This window comes from Palaemon carinicauda, chromosome 2 (genome assembly GCF_036898095.1).
Source record: "Palaemon carinicauda isolate YSFRI2023 chromosome 2, ASM3689809v2, whole genome shotgun sequence".
Lineage (NCBI taxonomy): Eukaryota > Metazoa > Arthropoda > Malacostraca > Decapoda > Palaemonidae > Palaemon > Palaemon carinicauda.
This window is the reverse complement of record NC_090726.1, coordinates 39,359,445-39,366,944: the sequence shown is the minus strand read 5'-3', so window position 1 is coordinate 39,366,944 and position 7,500 is coordinate 39,359,445.

The following is a 7,500-nucleotide window of genomic DNA, read 5'->3' as shown; positions in this document are numbered from 1 at the left end:
GCAAAGCCCTCTAACCAACCATGGTATCATGAGATATATAAGTTTATTACTACTCTACAGTACATATTCCTGTCAAATTCAGAAATCTGTTATTAGGCATGAAATCAACACATCTCCACCATGAAAGCTGAATAGTGAGTTTGCTACACGTAGTTATTTATGATGAATATTTATTACTAACACTCGGGATTTTAATAAATACAAATATCAACCACAATTGCATTTAATATCTAAATCTACCTTGGGAATGTATATCCACTGGAGATTAATTTTGATAAATGATTCTGGCTGGGCAAGGATTCGAACCTATACCTCTGAGTTGAAACAATGTCAGTAAAGTCATCTAACCAACCATGCTATGAAGAGAAATATAAGTTTACTACAAGTCTACTGTACATATCTCTCACTTGCATGCCTTCAGCTTGTGGTTAAGTTCATTTCCAAAAACACTAAAATATTTCCCAAACTTCAATCATTTATGAAATTCACATGATCATTAATAGAGCTGTTTATATGCACCTCTTAAAATGGGTAACCCCTGAATATAAAAGGTATCTTTTGGTATCAAACTTCATTCCCTCACTTCGAACTGATATTGTATCATGTCTAAGAAATTTCAGCCTTAAACAAAAAGCAATTCACATTTTTCATTATACAGAACACATGGTAATATGACCTCGCATCAACATTTAATAATCTGAACGATGCTATAACATAAATCCGCTGCTATTTCTCTCATCCGTATATGAGCTTTTGGAAAAAATAAACTGTGGAAGTAAGAAAAATATCAGCCCCATTTCATTTTATTGCATTGTTCGTAAAACCTAGATGAGATGCTGTTATTTTTGGGAATGGAAAAATAAAGGTTTAATGGAATAAAGCACTACAAGCAATAAGGGATAGATAGCCTATTTTTAGCGTAGTTTCAAAACCCATAAAATCGGATGCGTGTTGACAATTGGGTGTGTATCTGTTTAGTAGCTTCACGAATCAGGATATAAACGGATTAAAGGTAAAAATAAAAGCCAAACACACACACAATCACACACATATACAAATTTCTTCTTCCCCACTGGTATCCATGCATTAAGGGGTCGGTTGCCTGATGCACCCGCGCCAATGCTTTCTACCAAAGGCCTCCTCTTCCACCAAACCTCTTCTCTCCATATCATCCTTCAACCTATCTTCTTTCCCACAGTTATCCCTACATTAAGGGTTCGGTTGCCTGATGCGCCCTCTCCAATGCTTTCTATCAAAGGTATCCTCTTCCACCAAACCTCTTCTCTCCATATCATCCTTCCCCCCTATCTTCTTTCCCACAGTTATCCCTACATTAAGGGATCGGTTGCCTGATGTGCCTGCGCCAATGCTTTCAACCAAAGGCCTCCTCTTCCACCAAACCTCTTCTCTCCATATCATCCTTCACCTTATCTCGCCATGTAATTCTCTACCTCCCTCTTGATCTTCCCCCCCCACCAAACAGGTTCCTCCCAAGCCCTCCCTCATTCCTGCCCCACCATTCATCCTCAATATGTGCCAAAACCATCTCAGTTGTGACACTCTTACCATGTCTGTAATCTTTACTATGCCTGCCATTCTTTCTTATTTCACCATTTTCCATTCTTTTAAACAGCGATATTCCCATAATCCACCTTAGCATTATCATCCTTGTTCTCCTCATACACAAATATCTACATATACAACTTAGACAACAACAAATGCAGGACAAAAGCCTCAGACAATGTCTAGGTCATGTCTGGGGTTTGGTCATTTTCATCCCTATGCGGCCCAGTATGGATTGGTGATGGTCGGAGACTTTGATCTCATCGCTCTCAGCAAACCAGCCTAGATATATATATATATATATATATATATATATATATATATATATATATATATATATATATATATATATCCCAAAAAATTAATAGAGACGTGTCTGAGGGTCTTTGTCCTGCAGTGGACTAGAAACTTGCATTTTTTTTGTTACTGGGTATATGTATATATATATATATATATATATATATATATATATATATATATATATATATATATATATATATATATATAATATATATATATATACATATATATATATATATATATATATATATATATATATATATATATATATATATATGCATACACATATATATAAACACAGTGATTCAAAAACTTGCAGGCATGAACAGGTTAAAATACCGTTACCAGTGTACGAGCGTATGTGATACAAGTGCGGTACATGACCAACTTCTATGCAATGATGATACGGTAATGAATGAAAATATTATCAAGATTATTTCTTCATTTGGATTTTAATGCCTTGTTCATTTTTGGGTAATAATTTCAGAATTCTCTATTATAAACGATTCATGCATAAACTGAAGTCTAATCCCCTAAGAAATTATATAATTATGTCCACATATCCATACGCATAAAAACATGTACTGATAACATCCAGAGAGGGGAATGTTGTTAATTCCTTTGAATTTTCATTTTATAATTCTTGTAATTCTTATAAAAAAATTGCACATTTCACCTAAGTTAACGAGTACCTACTGTAGCTTCATATATTTATTCCTCCCTTTCAGTTTCACAAGTTGTCAAAAAAAGTAAATGACAGATATGTCATTTCAAATTACTGCTATACAAAATGCATCGTAGAAATATCTTTTGGAATAATAGAACAGTCCTCAGTGACAATTTTTTTATCCCATCACTATGTTTGCCATTCATTCTTTTTTTGCACATATGCCAGATTCCTTTACTCAAAAATGCCCTCTAAGTATAGTATAAGCCATTTTCCTGAGATGAAAAAATTCTACTTGAGAATGACTGAAGTTAATTTGATTGAAGGTTTTATTATTTTTCAGTCCACAAGAAAAAGTTATTTATAAGTGTATAAAGTTGCGAGCTAATTTTCATGTTTCTGGAAAAATTGAGTTTCAAGTTTAATTATAAAAAAACTAACACTAAGTTTTATAATCTCTTAATTTTCTTTGGCAGTCTTATTTGTTAATGGATTTGCGAGAGAGAGAGAGAGAGAGAGAGAGAGAGGAGAGAGGAGAGAGAGAGAGAGAGAGAGAGAGAGAGAGAGAGAGAGAGAGAGAGATAGAGAGAGAGAGAGAATGACGCATCCCACGCCAAACCTTTTCTCCTGCTGCGAGATATTATGGCCTCAAATACTCGATTAAATGGACTGCTCTACGGACCCCACCCACAGCCTCAGGAATCTGGTCGGGTGAAGTATGTTCACCATAGACTGACAAGGATGGCCCAGCTCTAAATAAAAGTTATGAGGCCTTTATTACGCATTTGGAAACGAAGAATGACATATTTGACGTCAGTCTAAAAGCAACCTATCAATATAGTACTCAGAGTTATTCCAGCTGTTACCAAGTTGTGGAATGATCTTCCTAATCGAGTAGTTGAATCAGTAGAACTTCAGAATGTCATAGTTGGAGCAAATGTTATGTTGAATAGGATTACATGAGTCCTTTTATAGTTTATGTATGAAATATCTGGTTTTGACGTTGTTAATAGTTTATATATGACATATCTGTTTTGACGCAGTAACTGTTTTTAGAATGATATATTGTCAATTTATTCTCATCATTTATTTATTTCCTTATTTCCTTTCCTCACTGGGCTATTCTTCCCTGTTGGAGCCCTTGGGCTTTATAGCATCTTGATTTTCCAACTAGGGTTGTAGCTTGGCTAGTAATAATAATAATAATATTTGTTTAAAAAACCAAACTATTCTGTTTGGCTTTATATATACACACTGAATAGCTTAACCATCAATTCCTATGTATAAACAATTCTATTATTCATGGATTAAAATGACGCGGTGCATCAAAGGACATATCCAAAACGGTAAAAGCTCCAGAGTTTGTTGTCACAGGGTTATTGACGTATAGTACACAGAATATCTATAACGATCTCATGGGATGTAATAAAAGAGCTGTAGACCCATGAATTATAATAGAAGAAGATTAATCAAATGTCCGGGGTGAATGGTCTCTTTCTTAGAATTCCAGTTATTTTGACAATTAGCTTCCGACAAAAAAAAAAAAAAAAAAAAAAAAAAAAAAAAAAAAAAAAAAAAAAAAAAAAAAAAAAGAGGCAAACATAGAGTCGTCTCATCTGCATAAAACTAACAACAAACAAACAACCCTAAATTGGCTCGATGCTATAGATCCCAGTAGCCCGAGGATTCAACAAAGAGAGTTTACTCACAATGGTTCTCTATAACAGGTAGAAAATTATGTAGCGCATAAATAAACACTCGTATTATCAGAGGGAAAAATGGAAAGGGAGATTAGTATTTGAAAAATGATAATCGTATAGACATATTGTGATAGGGTTTCAAATTGTAAAATATCATTATGTGAAATCTAAAAGAAAAATATTGGAAAAACCTGGAAGAGCCTAGCAGGTAAATATTGGCTATAAATGTCAGAGAAAAGAAGTATTTTTACGAAAGAGTTTTTATCAAATATCTGAAGACAATGGTATGAAGCACTTGTAATTAAAATATTTTCTATATTTCTGAACAAAATACTCTAGTATGAAGCACTTAATGATACAAATCTATTTCTATAATTCTTGAAGATAAGCTTGCACGAGAAAATAAAGCGATTTTTGAAAGCATAAAATAGTCAACAACGCAAAAGGATTTGGTCTTGTTTCTGCTCTTATGTACCCAAAACAAAATGGAAAGCGATGCTAAGTTTGCCTAAGAGGAGGCATATTTTGATTTCCAGCGCTCGGGGGTGCATTGGCTGCCATCCCAGGTTAGGGTAAGGGAATAACTCAGATCCGGGACCTAATGGCCTTAATTGTAGCAATAGCGCGAACACCCCAGTGTTCAGCACTCATAATAACGCCATCTCGATCCACAATTACGACACCACCCTTGGTTCCAATGCTCCCTCGATTCTGGCCACAAATTCGCCTTTGGGAGCTTGGAAAAATAGGAAGGTGGATGTGATGAAGATGGCAGTATGTGGTAAAAACGATAATGCCAATAAGATATAATAAGAAAGGAAAGAATACGTAAAAACGAAATAAGAAATAAAGAAAAATATTGATTAAAAAAAATACAAATTGCATAAATTACTTTAAATAACATTTGATTATCGATAAAGGAAACACTGAAAGGAAGGAAACTGAATTATAATAAAACATAATAGGAAATTAGACAATACATGGAAGGAAATGATAAATACAAGAAAAGGTGGATAAAAGAAAACAAATCACGTAAATTACTTTAGAATAACATTTGTTTACTAAAACTGAAGACTGAAAGGAAGGAAACTGTCTTCGTTAAGGTTTCGTAGTAACAAGAAAGACGAAGGGGGAACTATTATCAACAGATGAAAGAATGACACAGAAAGAGAGGAAATGAAAGGTCAAACGTCATCTTCCTGAAAAGCTGCACACGAAGTGAGCAAGATTGAGAAGGAATAAGAGAAGGGCAAAAGCGATAAGAGACGCAAAAGAAAAATTGATGAAAATATAGAAGGGAGATGGAACGAACTCTGAAATGGTAGAAAAGTTATGAAACAACGGATAACGAGAGAGAATGTAAGACACAGGAATGGACTCAAATTTTGGAAGAACACAAATGAAAATGACAAGAACGAGAGAATGGAAATGACAGAGGATTGCCATAAAAAGGAGATAATCAAAAGATATGAGAGGATGATGTGAGATACAAGGCATGCATAGAAATTGAAAACTAAATGAAAGGAGATAAGGAAGAAACAAGACAATAAGAGAAAACAGGATTGTAAGAATAGAAAAACAATATATTAAAAAAGACATGAAACAACGGAATAAGATAATGGAAAGAGGTTAAGGGAGAATAATAAGATAGTAGCAATACGATAAAGAAAACTAAAAAAAATGAGGAAAAGTTTGCATAAAAAGTGATGGAAAGTAAAAAACGAATAAAAAAAGAAATTGTTAAGAATAATCATAATGAACACAGTTAAGTAAGGAAGTATAAGGGGGGGGGGAGAGAAATGGAACATGGAAATAGTGAACAGGGTATGGAGGGGGAAGAGTAAGAGACCACAAGAAATATCAAAGACGACCCGAGAATAGATGAAAGCTAAAAGGGGGAGGGTATAAACGATGGATATTGACACATGACAGGAAATTAGAGGAAGGAAACTGGAACGAGGAGAAAGGGGATTATATAAGATAAGGGAAGTGGTATAACACAACATGGTAGAAGTGGTTATTTTTTTACAAGGAGAGAAAGGCGAAAATCGAGTGAATAAGATTGAAAACCACTGATTCAATGTAATAGACAAAATAAGATTAAAAGAGTGAAACTATATATATCTATCTATCTATTTATCTATCTATATATATATATATATATATATATATATATATATATATATATATATATATATATATATATATACTGTATATCTATATCTATCTATCTATATATATCACACGTATATTTATCTATCTATTTATCTACATATACATATATATAAATATATATGTATATATATATATATATATATCGATCTATCTATCTATATATACATATATATACATACATAATATATATATATATATATATATATATATATATATATATATATATATATATATATATATATATACATACATACATATATATATATATATATATATATATATACATGTATATATATATATATATATATATATATATATATATATATATATATATATATATATATATATATACATGGATAAATAAATAAATCTCATTTGGGTGAACAAGATACAAACGAACTGAGCGGGGTCACAAGAGAAAAGAAATAACGTGAAAATGTAAAAGGAAGTAGAGACAGGTGTTGCGAGATAAAAATTCACATCAATGACAGTTGACAGTAAGTGACAGGTTGACATGTGTCGAATGCAAAGATGTGTAGAACGAGCGGGGAGAGAAAAAAAAATCAGTTAGAAAAAAGAAGAGTATAATGCAAGAGATTAAAAGAACTACCATCCGAGGCTAGAAATAGAATCACACATTTCAAAAAGATGTGAAAAATAAGAAATGAAAGGAGGAGGGGAGTGTTGTTATTATTATTATTATCATTATTATTATTATTATTGTTGTTGTTGTTGTTGTTACAACCGGACATGCTGTTTTATCTTATTCCTCTTCCTCTTTTTTTTTTTTTAAGTTTTTTTTAGTTTATATGTAAATTATATAACTTAATGTTGTTACTATTCTTGAAATCTTTTATTTTGAATGTTTATTTTTCTCTTGTAGTTTATTTCCTTGTTTCGTCCCTCACTGGGACTATTTTTCCCTGTTGGAGCCCTTGGGCTTATAGCATCTTGCTTTTCCTACTAGGGTTATAACCTAGCTTGTAATAATAATATTATTGTTTAAGGTACAACCCTAGTTGGAAAAGCTGGATGCTATACGCCCAAAGGCTCTAACAGGGATGATTGCTGAGTGAGGATAGGAAACAAGGTAAC